Here is a 20,166-nt window from a genome sequence, read left to right as displayed (position 1 = left end):
ACGTGTCCCACTGCTTAAGCCAGTACATGTCCGGGCCCGTCTGAAGTTTGCTAGAGAACATTTGGATGATCCAGAGGAGTTTTGGGAGAATATTCTATGGTCTGATGAAACCAAACTGGAACTGTTTGGTAGAAACACAACTTGTCGTGTTTGGAGGAAAAAGAATACTGAGTTGCATCCATCAAACACCATACCTACTGTAAAGCATGGTGGTGGAAACATCATGCTTTGGGGCTGTTTGTCTGCAAAGGGGCCAGGACGACTGATCCAGGTACATGAAAGAATGAATGGGGCCATGTATCGTGAGATTTTGAGTGCAAACCTCCTTCCATCAGCAAGGGCATTGAAGCTGAAACGTGGCTGGGTCTTTCAACATGACAATGATCCAAAGCACACTGCCAGGGCAACGAAGGAGTGGCTTCGTAAGAAGCATTTCAAGGTCCTGGAGTGGCCTAGCCAGTCTCCAGATCTCAACCCTATAGAAAACCTTTGGAGGGAGTTGAAAGTCCGTGTTGCCAAGCGAAAAGCCAAAAACATCACTGCTCTAGAGGAGATCTGCATGGAGGAATGGGCCAACATACCAACAACAGTGTGTGGCAACCTTGTGAAGACTTACAGAAAACGTTTGACCTCTGTCATTGCCAACAAAGGATATATTACAAAGTATTGAGATGAAATTTTGTTAATGACCAAATACTTATTTTCCACCATAATATGCAAATAAAATGTTAAAAAAACAGACAATGTGATTTTCTGGATTTTTTTTTCTCAGTTTGTCTCCCATAGTTGAGGTCTACCTATGATGTAAATTACAGACGCCTCTCATCTTTTTAAGTGGTGGAACTTGCACTATTGCTGACTGACTAAATACTTTTTTGCCCCACTGTATATATTTATATCCTTATATCAAAATGTATCCAAAAATTATCCTTATCTCAAAATGTGTCCAAAAATTATCCCTATCTTAAAATGTACGGTATTAAAAAATCACCCCACTGTTCCATAATATCAGTCGCCTCTTTTCTCTTGCGACGCTGTCGATCCTTATTGACATAAAGTATCATAAATCATTGCCGTCCTCCGTGACATATGGTGATTACGGACGCCTGACTCTCCAAGATGCAATCAACGATCAACAAAATGGGATAGATCGGTCAGATCGGAATGTGTTTATCCGCAGGGAGCCGCTCTGGTAATAACTCTAATTCCGATCAAGTTCCTAGAATAAATCACACGCACCTATGACAAAGTAAGCTCTGCTACATCTGACAAATCCAGCTCTGCTATATCTGACTCCACGGTATATTGCATTCGTCTACAGCCCCAAATACAATCCCCCTGCAATGAGGGCGAGCGATGGCCCCTCTTACACAGCCCAGCCATGGATCCCCTACACACAGCGCCCGTTCTTCTCTTTGTGCCGCCGCTGCTCTGCGACAAGAGGTCTCAGCTGCCAAACTTGTCATCCGTCTGAGTGGCCTTTATGTACTGCAGCATTTGGCAATTACACTTAGACTCTATTATACTTCCTGTAGAAAGTACAGCTCCGTCCCTTTGTCATGATTGCAAATTACCGTCGCGTCGTTTCCTTCTCACGAGTCAACAATTATTATTATTTTATTATTATCACGATGTAGCAGAGTTAATTCCGCCGTAAGGTATTGCGTTCGTATGTACAGACGCAGATAATATCTCCGTGACCGCTTAGAAACGGACCCACTCGGCACGGCTACATCTGTTGAAATCTTCGACACGACGGACGGGACACTGATAGACGCATGGTATCGGGAGGACATGAGGACGGTACACATGTCACACACATGAGGAGAGTCTGACTGCAGAGCGGAGCGGGGGGCTCACTGCAGCGCCAGCATCCTGCAGAGGACGGGGGGGAAAAGGGGGCACCACTGAGCTGACTGCCAGGAGCTCGTCTCCAATCCACACACACAGACCAAGGTCTTTCTCACAAATAACCTTAAACATTGTCCAGAGGTCATTTTCATCGTCTCTGCCCTTCGAGACAGAGAAAAACATGGAACGGCTAATGTGTGTGACCGTTGGGCGGAACTATGGAAGGATTCTTCATTTACAGACTAAGAAGATTGCGCCGATTTAGGGATTTTGCCAGATAAGTAGGAAAAATACTTCCAAAGATGATGGAAAGACATACATGTTAGATAGATAGATAGATAGATAGATAGATAGATAGATAGATAGATAGATAGATAGATAGATGTAAAGCAGCACAGATCCCTATGGATGGTGAGTGCAAGCCTCTATGGTTTTTTTTAATGGGGGGGGAATGTGGGGAGGGGGCCAAAACCCCTTCACAGTATACACCAAAATGCCCTGTATATAGGGCTGAAAAAAATCACACTGGACTATACATAGATAGATATATAGTTAATATTATATCTATCCCATGAATAGATAGATAGATAGATAGATAGATAGATAGATAGATAGATAGATAGATAGAGATAGATAGACAGATAGGGGCAATCCTTTAGATTTTTTAACAAAACCCTTCACAGCACACACCAAATATGTCCAGTGTACAGAGAGAATTGGGGCTGGATTATAGAGGACATACATAGTACACATCATTAGCGTTGCAGATCTATTACTGTATCCGTTTACGATGCCACATAGCCATCTGCAGCCTTTATTTCCTACCGGATCATTAATAGCCACATAATACGGTTATAATCTCCAGACAACGATTATAAAGCCATTGTTCCGTCATCTGACAACACAAGTACGTACATGAAAAATAATTTTAAAAAAAGGCATTCGCGTTGCGGCACCAGGCACGTGCGTACATGCACCATTCGTACGTTAAGAAAGCGGATGAGCCGTGTGTCAGACGCAGGGTTAACACGGCGATGACCTTGGCTAGTCACATACGTGTGCGTCCCGCAGAACATACGGGGCAGGCGGACACACGGTCCCATTACGGGACTCCCTGCAGGTGACACAGTGCCCCCCGCTACAGGACGAGCCCGCCTCACCGCCATACACCGCGTATACTGTACGGATGGGATGAGGCGGAGTACGGACGTGTGCATACAATGGGATCATTGGGGGCTGCGGACCCAGTGCCACCCCATGCAATGTCCACCATTGGGGGATATGATGCTCTCCCCATAGAGAGCCATGCTGGGGCAGCTCCCCTCCTCCTATCTGCAATGTGCAGTCCATACAGCAGCAGCCTATGCACTGATGATGATGATGGTGATGATGAGGAGGATGATGGGGGTGATGAATGACACTTACATAAGGAGCAATGCAGATGGACACACTGTCAGTCAGAGCCCTCCGGTCTCCGGGCTTGCAGGGGGTGCAGCTGGCAGTCAGGAGGCTGGTGCCGGCCGTGCTCGCCCGTAGCTGGCGGTAATTCCCTCCTGCTCGGCGCCTGCTCTCCGCGCTTGCTCCGCTCTGTGCTGCAGAATTGGGAATCCCGGCAAAATCAAGGCTCCGTGGAGCCGCAGTGCGCAGGCGCGGTGAGCAGCAGCAGCAGCGGTGGTGGTGGCTGCAGCCTCCCTCCTCCTCCTCTCCTCTGTCTACACTTTCCTCCACTCCTTGTATTCTGTCCTCCCTCCACCTTTACGTCCTGCCTTCTGTGTTACCTGCTCAATACTAAATCCACACATTGTGCACCATCATGTTTATAGAGGAGGGGGTCCCCCAAGGGCTAAAAAAAAAAAAAATCAAAACATTACCTTTCCATTATCTAGACACCAGTCCTCTCAGGGATTTTTTTTTTAGTTGTTTTTGAGCTGATCTGCTTCTCCAAAACAACAAAAAAAATAGCCTAAGGCTATGTGCACATGTTGCGGATTTACTGCGGCTCCGCAGTGGATTGGACGCTCAGCAGTTTTCCATCCACTTTACAGAACCATGTCAACCTATGGAAAACCAAATCCGCAGTGCGCATGCTGCGGAAAATACCGCACGGAAACACTGCGGTTTATTTTTCGCAGCATTTCAAGTCTTTGTGCGGATTCCGCAGCGTTTTACACCTGCTCCTCAATAGGAATCCGCAGGCATAAAACCGCAGGTGGAATCCGCACAACGCTGGAAATCCACAGGTAATCCGCAGGTAAAATGCAGAGGAAAAATCGGCACAGAAATCTGCAACGTGTGCACATTGCCTGAGAGGTTCACACGGTTTTGAAAATTACCTGAATGGAAAAAAAGAAAGGGGATGTCACTTTTTTTTAAGTGGCTCCTGATTTTTTTTTTATTTTTTTAAAAAGCTCCGGATTAGACGCTGTCCAATCAGAGAGGCTTCAAAAAACGCCTCAGGAAAAACCTGCTAAAACACTGCAGGGAAAAAAATGTCTAAGGGATGCTTTCACACATCAGTTTTTTGCCGCCAGTCACAATCCAGCAAATTTAAAAAAAAAACGGATCCAGCAAAAGTTGCCACCGGATCTGTTTTTTTTCGCATAGACTTGTATTAGCGATGGATGGCCTCACGTTTCATCCGTTTTTAACCGGATCCGTCAAAAATTGTTTTTCCAGCGGTCAGAGAAAACAGACATAGTAACTTTGTGGCCGTCGAAAAAAAATGGACAGCGACGGATCCGTCACCGTCCGCCGTTTGCTAGAATGGAACCCTATGGCGCCGGATCTGTCAAATGACAGAATCCGGCGACGGATTTAGTTTTTTTTTTAACTGAGCATGCCCCGATTGTTTATGTTCCCATTCTGGTCTCTCTCTCTCCCCCTTAGGATCCGATTAGCTAGTCGGATCCGGCAAAAAAAATGGATCCGTCGCATCAGTTTTCCACAATTTGCGAAGGATCCGTTTTTTTTTTTTCAAAATTCGCCGGATTGAGCCTGACGGCAAAAAACTGATGTGTGAAAGTAGCCTTAAACACAGGAAAAAAACTGCTAAAACACTGCAAGAAAAACAACTATAAGGGTATGTTCACACGTTCCTGATTTCCATCCTTTTTTTTTCAGGACTGAAACCGCAGCTCTTGGCAGAAAACGCAGGTCCTTTTTTTGGTCCTTTTTTTGTGCTTTTTTGGTGCGTTTTTTGATGCGTTTTTTGATCCTTTTTTTTATGCAGTTTTCTATGCAGAGTCTGTGTGTTTTCTAGGAAGTTTTTTAGGGTTAAAATGGCTGAAAATACCCTAACCCTACCCCTACCCCTAACCCTACCCCTACCCCTACCCCTAACCCTACCCCTAATCCTACCCCTAACCCTACCCCTACCCCTAACCCTACCCCTAACCCTACCCCTAACCCTATTCTAACCTTGGTGGGAAAAAAAAAAAATTCTTAATTTTTTTATTGTCCCTACCTATGGGGGTGACAAAGGGGGGGGGGTGTCATTTACTATTTTTTTATTTTGATCACTGAGATATAACCTATCTCAGTGATCAAAATGCACTTTGGAACGAATCTGCCGGCCGGCAGATTCGGCGGGCCCACTGCGCATGCGCCCGCCATTGTGCAAGATGGCGGCGCCCAGGGAGAAGACGGCCGGACGGACACCGGGAGGCCGGGTGTAAGTACTCGGGCAGAAATCCGAGAGAGGACCCTCTGGGTCGTGACTCTAGAGCCCCCGGGGTCAAGCGGACCAGATGGAATCACCCCCTATACAGGGAGTGTTAGGAGCAGGACCTCGGGGGAATGGAGACACAACAGCTAGAGCCAAAGGGGCGACCCAAGATAAAGAAGGAAACCAAAGGCTATAAGGATGGCAGGGAATAATAGGAAAACAAGACTTAACTGAAAATGACTGGAACACGGAACGGCGGAACACAGCAGGAACACGGACTGGCAGGACTCAGCAGGAACACGGACTGGCAGGATACTGCAGGAACACGGACTGGCAGGATACAGCAGGAACACGGACTGGCAGTATACAACAGGAACACGGACTGGCAGGATACAGCAGGAACACGGACTGGCAGGATACAGCAGGAACACGGACAGGCAGGACACAGCAGGAACACGGACTGGCAGAACACTAAGACAAAGTAAATACTGGGCTGAGAGAAGACACTCGTGCAGGGGAGCCTAGGGCATAGGGACACTGACGGCAGACAGTGCACCTACAAAGCAAAGGCGTCTTACCTAGGGAGACGCCGGGAAGAAATACCCGATGGGCGCCGCCATGTTGGGGCGGAGCCACCGGGTCGCGACCTCCCAGAAGGCTCTGCGATGGAGGAGACGCGACCGCGCATGCGCAGAGGCACCGGACGCCGTGAGCCGGCGAAGGAGGAAGCAGAGCGGCGCTGGACAGGATCGCGAGTGCGCCGAGGGACAGGAGAAGCCGGGTAAGTATGCGCAGCGTGCGCAGCGTACGTAACAGTACCCCCCTCCTTAGTCCCCCTCTTTTTAAGGCTAGAAAGGAATCTTTTCATGATAAGAGGAGCATTGATGTTCTCTCAGGGCTCCCAGGACCTTTCCTCAGGGCCAAATCCCTCCCAATCAATCAAAAAATAAGTTTTACCCCTAACTACCTTTTTGGCAAGAATGTCTTTAACATTAAAGATTCCATCAGAAGTACAGAGCTGAGGAGAGGAAGAGGTAGCGGAGTGAAAACGATTAAAGACTGCAGGCTTGAGAAGAGACACATGGAAGGCATTGGGAATGCGTAAAGAGGCAGGCAACTTCAACTTATAAGAAACATCATTAATGCGACTCAAGATAGGAAAAGGACCAATATAGCGGGGACCCAGTTTGCAAGAGGGAATTTTAAGCTTGATATAGCGAGAGGAAAGCCAAACTTTATCACCCGGAGAATATGGCGGAGCATCCAAACGCCTTTTGTCAGCAAACTTTTTCATATTAAGGCTAGCTCTCTCAAGAGCCACTTTGGTCTCACTCCAAATCGTAGAGAATTCCCGGGACAAGAAATCCGCTGCCGGTACCCCCGAGGAAAGAGAAACAGGAAGAGGAATGTTCGGATGTTGACCATAGACTACAAAAAAGGGGGTTTTGGAGGAAGACTCGCTGGGAAGATTGTTATATGAGAATTCGGCCCAGGGGAGAAGAGAGACCCAGTCATCTTGGTGTGCATTGGAGAAATGTCGCAGATATGTAGTCAGGACTTGATTAACTCGCTCCACTTGTCCGTTGGACTGAGGGTGATAGGCGGAAGAAAAGTCCAAGTTAACCTTTAATAGACTGCAGAGAGCTCTCCAAAAACGTGAGGTAAATTGTACTCCACGGTCTGAGACGATATGATGAGGAAAACCATGAAGACGGAAGACTTGGTGTAAACAGATCTTTGCCAACTCAGGAGCGGAAGGCAGACCAGGTAATGCGATGAAGTGAGCCATCTTGGAGAACCGATCTACAACAACCAAGATGACAGAGAAATTCGAGGAACAAGGTAGATCAGTGATGAAGTCCATAGCGATATGACTCCAAGGAACGGAAGGCACAGGCATAGGATGCAGGAGACCGGAAGGAAGCTGCCTAGGAACTTTATTTTTTGCACAAGAAGGACAAGAAGCGATGAATCTGGTGACGTCTTGTCGGAGAGATGGCCACCAGTAATGCCGAGAGATAAGAGAAAGTGTCTTCTTGACTCCTACGTGACCTGCAATTTTGGAGGAGTGACCCCAACGTAAAACTCTCTCCTTGTCTTGGTTAGCCACAAGAGTCTTGCCAGGAGGAGTTGAAGTCACTCTTAGAGGAGCAAGAGTGACGATCTTCGCAGGATCAATGATGTGAGCCGGAAAATCCTCTAGGTCCAGAGGCTGAAAGGATCTTGAAAGAGCATCTGCTTTGACATTCTTATTCCCGGGTCGGAAATGAAGTTCAAATTCGAATCGTCCGAAGAATAAAGACCATCTGGCCTGTCGTGGATTTAGTCTTTGGGCAGACTGAATATAGGCCAGATTCTTGTGGTCTGTGTAAATGGTGAATGGATGAAGAGCCCCCTCAAGGAGATAACGCCATTCCTCCAAGGCTAGCTTGATAGCCAAGAGTTCTTTATCTCCAATAGAGTAGTTACGCTCAGGAGCGGAAAAGGTTTTAGAAAAAAAACCACAGGTCACCAAACGTCCGGACGAGGATCTTTGCAAAAGTACAGCACCAGCTCCAATAGAGGATGCGTCGACCTCGAGGACAAACGGTCTATTAGCATCAGGACGATGAAGCACAGGGGCCGTAGCGAAGCTTTGTTTAAGAGACAGAAAGGACTCTTCAGCCTCAGGGGTCCAAAGACTGGAGTTGACTCCCTTGCGAACTAGAGCAGAGATAGGCTTGGTCATGGAAGAAAAATGAGGAATAAATTGTCTATAGTAGTTGGCAAAGCCAAGAAAACGTTGGATTGCTTTTGTTCCAAGAGGACGAGGCCAATTCAGGACAGCAGAAACCTTCTCTGGATCCATCTCTAAGCCAGATCTTGAGACAATATATCCCAGGAAGGGAAGAGAAGATTGTTCAAAGACGCACTTCTCAATCTTAGCGAACAGATGATTCTCTCTTAGCCTTTGCAGAACACGACGGACATCTCGCCTGTGAGTGGAGAGATCCGGAGAAAAGATGAGAATGTCATCAAGGTAAACTACGACCGAGGAGTAGAGAAGATCCCGAAATACATCGTTCACAAATTCCTGGAAAACCGCGGGGGCGTTGCAGAGACCAAACGGCATAACCAAGTACTCGTAGTGACCGTCACGAGTATTGAACTCATCCACTCCACTCATCGCCTGCACGAATACGAACCAAATTATGTGCGCCACGTAGATCTAATTTGGTAAAAATTTGCGCACCCCGAAGACGGTCGAAGAGTTCCGGAATGAGTGACAGAGGATATTTGTTCTTCACTGTGATGTTGTTTAGGCCTCGATAATCAATGCAGGGACGGAGAGAACCGTCTTTCTTCTTCACGAAAAAAAAACCTGCTCCGGCCGGAGAAGAAGACTTGCGAATGAATCCTTTAGCAAGATTTTCTTGAATGTACTCAGACATAGCTTGAGTCTCAGCAGGAGAGAGAGGATAGATCCTGCCCCTGGGCGGGTTAGTTCCAGGCACGAGATCTATGGGACAATCATAGAGCCGGTGAGGCGGAAGACCCTCAGCCTCCTTCTTGTTGAAGACATCAGAATAAGCGCTGTAGACACAGGGTAAGGCGGGAAAAGAAGAGGAAGGAGAAGAATTAGAGGAAGATCCCACAGGACGCACCGGCAGCAGACAACGTTCCCGACAAAGCTCACCCCAGCGCAAGATATTACCATTGCGCCAATCTAAAATGGGCTCGTGGTTCCGTAACCAAGGAAGACCTAAGAGCATAGGATGAGACAGACCCGCTAAAACATAAAATGCAATTCTCTCCTTGTGTAGAGCCCCAACCTGAAGTTCCACCTCAAGTGTTACTTGAGTAATGGTCTCCTGTAACGGTTTACCATCCACAGATGCAAGAATCACAGGAGCCTCTAAGGTTTTGACTGGAACGGAGAATTTCAAAACCTCCTCCAACCTAATAAAATTCCCTGCTGCGCCCAAATCCACATACGCATCCAGAGAAATGCCTTTGCCCGCAATATGCAAAAGAACGGACAAAGTAAGGGGTTGAGAGGGATCACACACACCTAGGGAGGCCTCTCTTACCTGACCTAGGCGGAGGAGTTTTCCGGACGTTCAGGGCAAGAGCGTAATAAATGAGCAGCACTCCCGCAGTAAAAGCATAACCCCTGAGTGCGCCCCTCTTTACGACGTTGTTCGGACATCTTAAGACGGTCCACTTGCATAGGTTCCGGTGCGGACGCCTGAGAGGAGGTTCTAGGCTGAGGACTGAGTGGCTTACGGGTGGCAGAAGAAGGGCGAAGAGACCTCCGCTCACGGGCGCGTTCTTGGAACCGAAGGTCAATACGGGTAGCTAAGGAAATTAATTCCTCCAAAACAGTAGGAGTGTCCCGACCGGCTAACTCATCTTTTATGCGCCCAGAGAGACCCCGCCAAAAAGCACCCACCAACGCCTCATTGTTCCAGCCCAAGTCAGAGGAGAGTGTGGTTCGTCAAAGACAAGACGGAAAGTCTCCAAAAATTCAGACAACCGGGAGACTAGAGGATCGTCTCGCTCCCAGAGTGGATTAACCCATGCCAAGGCGTCACCCTCCAGATGGGAAATCAAAAACGCAACTTTGGACCGATCCGTCGGGTAATGCTGGGGCAGAAGCTCAAAGTGAAGACGGCATTGGTTTAGAAATCCTCGGCAGGACTTAGGATCCCCATTGTACCGAGGCGGTTTAGCCAAGCGGGGTGGAGGGTGGGACGCAGGAGCAGACGTAGAAGCGGCTGTCTGGATGGAAAGCAGCCGATCGTCAATATAAGACATATAACTAAGTATATGGGCCTGGGTGTCACGCTGCTGAGCTAACTCTTGCTGTAAGCCAACGAGTAGAGCGGCGTTGCCAGGATCGGAGGACTGGAGCGTGGACAAACGAGAATCCATAGCTTTCATAAAAGACATCATGCGGGACTGATTCTTTCGCAAAAAGAGTAGCTCTTTCTGCGCAGCAGAGGCCCCAGCGGGGTCCATGGCCTTTGCTTACTGTAAGTACTCAGGCAGAAATCCGAGAGTGGACCCTCTGGGTCGTGACTCTAGAGCCCCCGGGGTCGAGCGGACCAGATGGAATCACCCCCTATACAGGGAGTGTTAGGAGCAGGACCTCGGGGGAATGGAGACACAACAGCTAGAGCCAAAGGGGCGACCCAAGATAAAGAAGGAAACCAAAGGCTATAAGGATGGCAGGGAATAATAGGAAAACAAGACTTAACTGAAAATGACTGGAACACGGAACGGCAGAACACAGCAGGAACACGGACTGGCAGGACTCAGCAGGAACACGGACTGGCAGGATACTGCAGGAACACGGACTGGCAGGATACAGCAGGAACATGGACTGGCAGTATACAACAGGAACACGGACTGGCAGGATACAGCAGGAACACGGACTGGCAGGATACAGCAGGAACACGGACAGACAGGACACAGCAGGAACACGGACTGGCAGAACACTAAGACAAAGTAAAGACTGGGCTGAGAGAAGACACTGGTGCAGGGGAGCCTAGGGCATAGGGACACTGACGGCAGACAGTGCACCTACAAAGCAAAGGCGTCTTACCTAGGGAGACGCCGGGAAGAAATACCCGATGGGCGCCGCCATGTTGGGGTGGAGCCACCGGGTCGCGACCTCCCAGAAGGCTCTGCGATGGAGGAGACGCGACCGCGCATGCGCAGAGGCACCGGACGCCGTGAGCCGGCGAAGGAGGAAGCAGAGCAGCGCTGGACAGGATCGCGAGTGCACCGAGGGACGGGAGAAGCCGGGTAAGTATGCGCAGCGTGCGCAGCGTACGTAACACCGGGTAAGTATAAGGGGGGGAGATTAGGGCACGGGGGGGGGGCATCGGAGCACGGGGGGGGCATCGGAGCACGGGTGGGGCATCGGAGCATGGGGGGGTGGGATCGGGGCAGCCACACTCCGCCCACGCACTTCCGCCCGCTTCCCCGCACTTCCTGCTGCAGCGGTTCGGCACCACAAACCGCAATAAAACCCGCAGATATATTTTTGATCTGCGGGTTTTACTGCGGGTTTGACCTCACAATGGAGGTCTATGGGTGCAGAACCGCTGCGGCTCCGAAAAAAGAAGTGACATGCTCCTTCTTTTTTCCCGCAGCTATTCAGCGCGGCTTTTTTTTTTAAATTCAGGATCATGTGCACAGCGGTTCCTGTTTTCCATAGGGTACATTGTACTGTACCCTGCATGGAAAACAGCTGCGGAACCGCAGCGGCAAAAACGCTGCGGTTCCGCAGTAAAAAACGCACTGTGTGAACATGGCCTAATGCTGCAGGAAGAAACTGCTAAAACGATACAGTAAAAATCGGGTAAACCGCTGCAGGAAAACCCTGCTTAAACGCTGCATGGAAAAACTGCTAAAATGCTTCCAAATAAAAAACTGCTTAAACGCTGCAGGGAAAAAAAACGGCTAAATCACTGCAGGGAAAAACTGCTAAAATGTTGCAAGAAATGCAAAACTCCTGTAAGGCTATGTGCACTCAGCTTCTTTCTTAGGCCGGTTTCACATGTCAGCGTCTCCGTTACGTGTGGTTACAGTTTTCTCACGTAGCGGAGACACTGACCCACGTAGACCCATTCAAATGAATGGGTCTATGCACATGTCAGCGTGTTTTCACGAACCGCGTTTCCATGTGCAAAACACGCAGACATGTCCGTTTTCACCCAGACACACGGGTCGCAAAACGTGCCACACACATGCGCACGGAGAACAGTGCACACTGTCCTCTGTGTGCACAGACGGCCATGGGGGAAGTAGCACTACTGTAAGCCGCTGTTCCCCTGCGTGTGGTGCTGAACGTGGGCGGCTGTCATTATTCTCGGCCGGCGAGCAGGGAAGAATGAATGAATGAAAAGCCTGACGTGGGGTCCACCTGTGTTTTTAAACCAACCCGGTAAAACTCCCAGGTGCGGGCTGCTATTCTCAGGCTGGAAAGGGGCCATGGATATGCGTCACCCCCAGCCTAAAAACAGCAGCCCGCAGCTGCCCAGAAAAGGCGCGTCTATTAGATGTGCCAATTCTGGAGCTTTGCCCGGTTCTTCCCACTTGCCCTGTAGTGGTGGTAAGTGGGATAATGGGGGGTTAATGTCACCTTCCTTCTCCATTACTAATCCTATAGTTGGTAAAGGGTTAAATAAACACACACACACACACACACACACACACACACTCACACACACACTCCCATGCAGAATGAAATCATACACCACACAGTTTTGCCAACTTTATTGTACAGGTAATCCAAGCGATCTCCTGTGAAAAAAAAATAAAAATAACAAGCCAACAATATTACATACCGGTCCGGCGATCAGTCAGTCCCACGCCGTAATCTATATCTGGGGTATATACAATTTACAACCGGGAGTGGTGCTAATGCGACCTCCCCGGCTGTAAACTACTGGGGAATGAATGAGAAGCAGTGGGCACAAGCTCAGTAACTAGCGGTGATGAAACTGAGTCTGTGTTTGATGCCGGCATGAACTCCTGTGACCTCAGGACCGTGGGAGAATGCAAGTGATGAGGTCACGGCAGTTCAAGCTCTGTCACAGTGACCTCATCACTTGCATTCTCCCATGGTCCTGAGGTCACTGAAGTTCATGCCGGCATCAAACACAGACTCAGTGACATCTCTGCTTGTTACTGAGCTTGTGCCCACTGCTTCTCATTCATTAATTTTTCCCCTGCTCACGCTTCTCGCCGGCAGAGCAGAGGAGAAGGGATGACAGCCGGTTTCAGCACCACACGCAGGGGAACAGCATTTACAGTAACGCTACTTCCCCAGCGGCCGTCCGTGTGGTACAGATGCGGCACACAGGCGGCACACAGTTGCCACACCTGTGCCGCACGTAGTACACACATGGACACACGGACACTGATATCTCCGATACTGGTTTTTCCGGTACCGGAAATATCAGGACGTGTGAAACCGCCTTAGGCGAATTCTGCCCGGAATCTGTCAGATAAAGCACCGCAAAAGTGTCCCATAAAATGAACACATTGAACAGCAATGTCAAAACGACCTCGCTGTGCACCTGTTCCATCTGATGTCACTTTTTTAACTACTTTGGTTTCAGTAACTCTGAAGCAGTTAAAAGTAGTGACGTTCTCATTCCTCAGGCGGCTTCCGCTTGTAAGCTGACCGCTTTTTATAATTGACAGTAAAGATATAGAGTGAGAGATGCCAGCAGTGATGGAACCGCTGCAAGACTGACAGCAAAACCACCAGCAAAATCACCTCATGGAAAACAACCACCAGCTTTTTCCTAAGGCCGGTTTCACACGTCCTGATATTTCCGGTACTGGAAACAAACGATAGCGGAGATGTCAGTGTCCGTGTGTGTAATACTTGTGGCACACGTGTGGCATGCGCGTGCCACATCAGTACCACACGGAGCGGTACAGTAAGCTCTGTTCCCCGGCGCCTGATGCTAAAGATGGCTCTCATCATTCTCCCCTGCTCTGCTGGCAATCAGCGCAAGCAGGGGAGAATGATGAGGTTATATTCAAGTGATAACAAGGACAGCAGGTGGTGGCTGATGGGACTATTACTCCCATCAGCCTAGACCTGCTGCCGCTTATAACAGTGAGAACAGGAGTGGCTGTTGAGAGTAATCTTCACCTGCCGCCTGTGCAATAAACAAATAAAAAATCAGGCGTGGGTTCCCCTATATTTTCTGTAACCAGCCAGGCAAAACTGACAGCTCGGGGCTGCAACCCTCAGCTATCAGCGTTAGCAAGGCTGGTTATCAAGAATAGAGGGGTCCCCATGCTGTTTGTTTTCATTATTTAAATAACTAATTTTTAAAAAAAACATGTGATCCCTGCCACTGTTTTGACAACCAGCCTTGCTAAAGCAGACAGCTGGGGGCTGGTATTCTCAGGCTGGTAAGGGGCCATGGATACTGACCCCCCCAGCCTAAAGATAGCAGCCCGCAGCTGCCCAGAAAAGGCGCTTCTATTAGATGCGCCAATTCTGACGCTTTGTCCAACTCTTCTACGTCTAGCAGTGCAAGTGAGGTTCATATTTGTGAGGTTGATATCACCTTTGTATTGTCCGGTGACATTAAGCCCACAGCTTGGTAATTGAGAGACTTCTTTAAGACACCTATCCATTACTAATCCTATATGGTAAATAAAGACAGAGCCAGAATAAAGTATTGTTTTAGAAATAAAACAAAACACAGTTTTCCATTTTTATTTTAAAAAAACAAACACAGTTATACTCACCTAACGCCTAATTCCACTGAATCCCTAGAACTAAAAAAAACAACAATATCCCTCAATATCCCTCACAACCATATCCGCAGCATTTTTTTCCACGCAGAAACGTGGCAGATCTGCAAAGTGATTTACAGTACAATATAAATCAATAGGGAAAAAAAGGCTGTGCTAATGGTGCAGAAAATTCCGCATGGAAAACGCAGCGGATTGAAAGAAGGAGCATGTCACTTCTTTCATGCGGATCTGCAGCATTTCTGCACCCTTTCATTATATAAATCCGCAGGGGTAAAAACGCATGAAATCCGCGCAAAATCCGCAAGAACAAAGGAACAAAATCCGCAAGAAAAACGCATCAAACATGCACCTGCGTTTGCTGGCAGTAGATGCAGATTTTGTGCAGAAAATTCTGCACCCAAATATGCAACGTGTGCACATAGCCTTAGTTTTCAACCTGGACGGTGCCAAGATTCGACCGTCCAGGCTGAGAACCACTGGTGAATGAGCTGCTGCGAGTGCAGCATCATTGACCAGCAATGACATCATCAAGGTTACTGCCAGTCAGTGAGGCTGCGTTCCCAGCAGGGCTGAAAGCATGTCTTCAGAACAGCTTACAGCCTGCAATGACCGCGCTGCCACCTCACCAACACCAGAGCTCCTGCAACCCTCAATCCTACTGTCCTCTTCCCCATTATCATAATGCTGTTGGATAAGGCCAAGTAGCCATAAAAAGAACCAGGAAATGTCAGCAGGTAGGAGGCGGTTCTCAGGACCCTCGTTCAGCTCTTTGCCAGACCCACCTTCTTCAGCTTGAGTGATAGCTGGTAGGGGCTGTATAGTGAAGCTAATGAGCTGTCAGTCAAGCAGACAAATGTGGAGCTGGTCAGGGAATAGAACCTGGGAGGAAGAGGCTAGGGAAGTGCTCTGATCACCCTAGAGCACTTAAATAAGTTGTCCACTACTTGGACAACTTGTTTTCATACCCCACTCTTGTCCCCAATAAAATAAAAAAAAGCCTATACTCTCCTCCCGTACTGGTGCCATTCCTGTGGTGTCGGCACTCGCTCTCCCTGGGTCTCTCGCACAGTTGTTGTGACACGTGACCCCGGCACCTAGTCAACGCTGGCGTCACTGTCTCCGCCTTCTGACAAATTGAACTTGAAGAGGAAGTCCGGGACGCATCTGATCTCTGACTTCCTCTTCATATTCAATTTGTCTGAAGGCAGAGACAGTGACTGATTGGGTGCCAGGGTCACGTGTCACAAAAACTGTACGAGAGCTCCAGAGCTTTTTTATTTTACCAAGGCCAAGTGTGGGGTATGAGAAGGGGTTGTCTTAGTAGTGGACAACCTCTTTAAGCCTCATTTGCATTAAACCTAATTTTTCTGCCTGGAAGCAATAGATTATACACATAAAGATATGGATAGCATTATATTTTAAAGAGTATTGTGACCATATAAACAGTTTGGGGGTGTGGATTGTTCTTACAGATTCCCTTTAAATTAATTGAGACTATGGACAAGACCCTCTCAACTATTATAAATCGCAAATCCCCAAATTAATTTAAACTTCAGACCAAACCTCTAAATTAATACAAACCCTAAAATTAGTGCAGACCCTAAACCAGACTTCCCCCCCACAACGCTAATGCTGACTCCAAGCGACAAAATTAATTACGGTAAGATGCCGGATAAGATCCCATAATTAATTCAGCTCTCAAGCCAAATACTTAAATACACACCTGAATCAAAACTCCCTAAACTATTACAGACCCTTGACGAGGCACCAACATTAATTCATACACCCCTAAACTGATGGAAAACCCCAAAAGCTGTAACAATCAGTATAACATAACACTAACAAATAAAGTAGCACTCTGTAGCGCTATGGCATGTAAACATGAAATATATTAAATTTGAATTGCATTACTTCTCTAGAAAATAGGAGAAAAATGAAGATACATAGCACATAATTTGGCCAATTCAAATTTCATGTCTAGTATTTCATGTCTACATGTTATAGCACAAAGGTTTCAGACAAGCGAGGGACTGGTCCACCTTGAAACAAGGCATGATTTTGCAGAACAATATCTTGTTGCCGCTCTATATCTACCAATAGAAGATGATGAGGCCCCTTAAGTTCCAATCCTACATAGATCTAAGGATGAGAGGTGGTTTTAACGACAAACATAGCATATCATATCAAAGGGTACAGATAAGGCACCTCTACAAATCTCAAGATTGGGCCACTTGAAGAGTCATCAAATTACTGTCTATTAGATCTCCTCAGTTGTTGATTTTAATCCATCTAATCCATGGCATTTTTTTGGATTGTTAAAAAAGTATGTAGATCCCAGGGCAGCCACCCTTAAACTTGCGTGGTATAGCATGGAGTACTGGCTATCGTAAATGTTTCTTGACATTGTAGAATTGAAGCCTTTTCTTTTAAACCTTCATGGAGTAATCCAGATCAAATGCTACTTTCTGATCATTAATTGAAATTTCTGGGTAATTTCCAGCAGTGTAATTACCGTAGCACTGGTCTTGGAGTTGCTCCTGGTGGAAGCGGGTGAGTTAGGACTTTGTGTGCCCTTTCAACTGCATATTGTGAAGAAAGGACATCCACACGAAATGTCTTTCTAAGACTGAACATACTCCGTCGAATTTGTGCCCTCCACATTTTCTGAATCTCCTACAATCCTGATGTTACTTCTTCTCAAGCGGGTCACCAAATCACTTTTAGTGAACAATACCCCAATCTGGTTGTTGAGCCTGCTTGTATCTTTATTCAGGACAGGCAATTAGTCCCCAATGTCACTTACGTGACTCTTGACTGCCACAATTCTCTCATTACTTTGTTGTAAATCTTGTCTCATTAATCAGAACTCCTATTTCACAGTTCCCATTTGGAGGCTAAGAGTAGAGGCTGCAAAATTACATTTCGTGACCGCTTTAAGAGCGTTACCCTGAGTGAACTCTTTTAGGGGGTCATGCTCCATGTTGTCTGATGAATTATGATTATAGGTCCTACAGGAGCTCTCTGCCATATCTCTCCGCTACTGTTGATTAAAAGAATGTCCTGAAAAGAGGGTTTTATTTCTACATTAGGTTTTAACAAAGTTTAAAATTTTGCTGCTGTGCCAAGTGACTGGTTATTTGGCACAGGATTGTCCAGATTAGTACGACGCTCCCAATCATTAAGTCCTCCCTCTTCTCAAAAAAAAGACATACTGACAGGGAATTTAGATTGTGAGCCCCATCGGGGACAGTGATGATAATGTGTGCAAAATGTAAAGCGCTGCGGAATATGTTAGCGCTATATAAAAATAAAGATTATTATTATTATTATTATTATTATTATTCTCTTGACTTCTCAGGTGCACCACCAGCCATGATGATACATGCTCAATTAAGTCCAGTAATTAATGCCGTGTCACCAAAGAATTCAGCCACCAGGCAACGTGCTCACTCAACGCAATATTTCTCCCTCAGCCCCACAGACCGAAAATGCCGGTCAGATGGCCCGAGGGTTGGTCCAATATCTCTGAATATGCTCCAGTACCCAGTCTCGGTGTGCTCATGGTGATGATGTACTGCCAGATTCAGGCCCAAGAATTGGCTCCAACCTTCTCAATTCGCATGGCACTCTCCAGATGGGTCTAATATCACCCACTGGGAACAGGAGATCTTCAACATCCCAGAACTTTTTGATTAAGGCCAATGCCCCAGTTTTTGCAGACTAGGAGCTGTATAAATGACAGGATTTGGCAGGAGATCTTGTAACTAGTGACTGTTGCATGCCCAGTTTGTATGCATCGTTAGTATTTTTCCTCACAGCACAACCCTAGTCTTAATTGGGCACTTTAATTTTCGCAGAGACAACAGAAATGATATTTACACTGTGTTGTCATTGTTGGTGGCATCTCCAGTCAGCAGGTACATTAATAATATATGTAACCTGATGATACAGTCACATAGATCTAAGGATGAGAGGTGGTTTTAACGACAAACATAGCATAGCATATCATATCAAAAGGTACAGATAAGGCACCTCTACAAATCTCAAGGTTGGGCCACTTGAAGAGTCATCAAATTACTGTCTATTAGATCTCCTCAGTTGTTGATTTTAATCCATCTAATCCATGGCATATTTTGGGATTGTTAAAAAAGTATGTAGATCCCAGGGCAGCCACCCTAAATCTTGCGTGGTATAGCATGGAGAACTGGCTATCTGTTGCTCGTAAATGTTTCTTGACATTGTAGAATTGAAGCCTCTTCTTTTAAACCTTCATGGAGTAATCCAGATCAAATGCTACTTTCTGATCATTAATTAAAATTTCTGGGTAATTTCTGGCAATCCAGCAGTGTAATTCGCACTGGTCTTGGAGTTGCTCCTGGTGGAAGTGGGTGAGTTAGGACTTTGTGTGCCCTTTCAACTACATATTGTGAAGAAAGGACATCCACATGAAATGTATTACTAAGACTGAACATACTCCGTCGAATTTGTGCCCTCCACATTTTCTGAATCTCCTACAATCCTGATGTTACTTCTTCTCAAGCGGGTCACCAAATCACTTTTAGTGAACAATAAAGCAATCTGGTTGTTGAGTCTGCTTGCATCTTTATTCAGGACAGGCAATTTGTCCCCAATGTCACTTACGTCACTCTTGACTGCCACAATTCTCTCATTACTTACTTGTAAATCTGGTCTCATTAATCAGAACTCCTATTTCACGGTTCCCATTTGGAGGCTAAGAGTAGAGGCTGCAAAATTACATTTCGTGACCGCTTTAAGAGCGTTACCCTGAGTAAACTCTTTTAGGGGGTCATGCTCCATGTTGTCTGATGAATTATGATTATAGGTCCTACAGGAGCTCTCTGCCATATCTCTCCGCTACTGTTGATTAAAAGAATGTCCTGAAAAGAGGGTTTTATTTCTACATTAGGTTTTAACAAAGTTTTAAATTTTGCTGCTGTGCCAAGTGACTGGTTATTTGGCACAGGATTGCCCAGATTAGTACGACGCTCCCAATCATTGAGTCCTCCCTCTTCTCTTGACTTCTCAGGTGCACCACCAGCCATGATGATACATGCTCAATTAAGTCCAGTAATTAATGCCGTGTCTCCAAAGAATTAAACCACCAGGCAACATACTCACTCAACGCAATATTTCTCCCTCAGCCCCACAGACCGAAAATGCCAGTCGGATGGCCCGAGGGTTGGTCCAATATCTCTGAATATGCTCCAGTACCCAGTCTCGGTGTGCTTATGGTGATGGTGTACTGCCAGATTCAGGCCCAAGAATTGGCTCCAACCTTCTCAATTCGCATGGCACTCTCCAGATGGGTCTAATATCACCCACTGGGAACAGGAGATCTTCAACATCCCAGAACT

The 20,166-nt window shown here is 47.0% G+C and overlaps 1 protein-coding gene across 1 annotated transcript in view; it reads right to left on the bottom strand.

Annotated features, from left to right (window-relative positions):
* The window catches only part of VSNL1 (visinin like 1), a 188,665-nt gene extending 185,024 nt beyond the window's left edge, over positions 1–3,641 (bottom strand). Inside the window, exon 1 of the mRNA XM_069728120.1 lies at positions 3,277–3,641. The gene's annotated coding sequence lies outside the window, so the exon portion shown is untranslated. The remainder of the gene's footprint in view (positions 1–3,276) is intronic.
* Between the last annotated feature and the right edge of the window lie 16,525 nt (positions 3,642–20,166).

This window comes from Ranitomeya imitator, chromosome 5 (genome assembly GCF_032444005.1).
Source record: "Ranitomeya imitator isolate aRanImi1 chromosome 5, aRanImi1.pri, whole genome shotgun sequence".
NCBI lineage: Eukaryota > Metazoa > Chordata > Amphibia > Anura > Dendrobatidae > Ranitomeya > Ranitomeya imitator.
The sequence above is the reverse complement of the archived record's forward strand: the minus strand, read 5'-3'. Positions and strand labels throughout refer to the sequence as shown.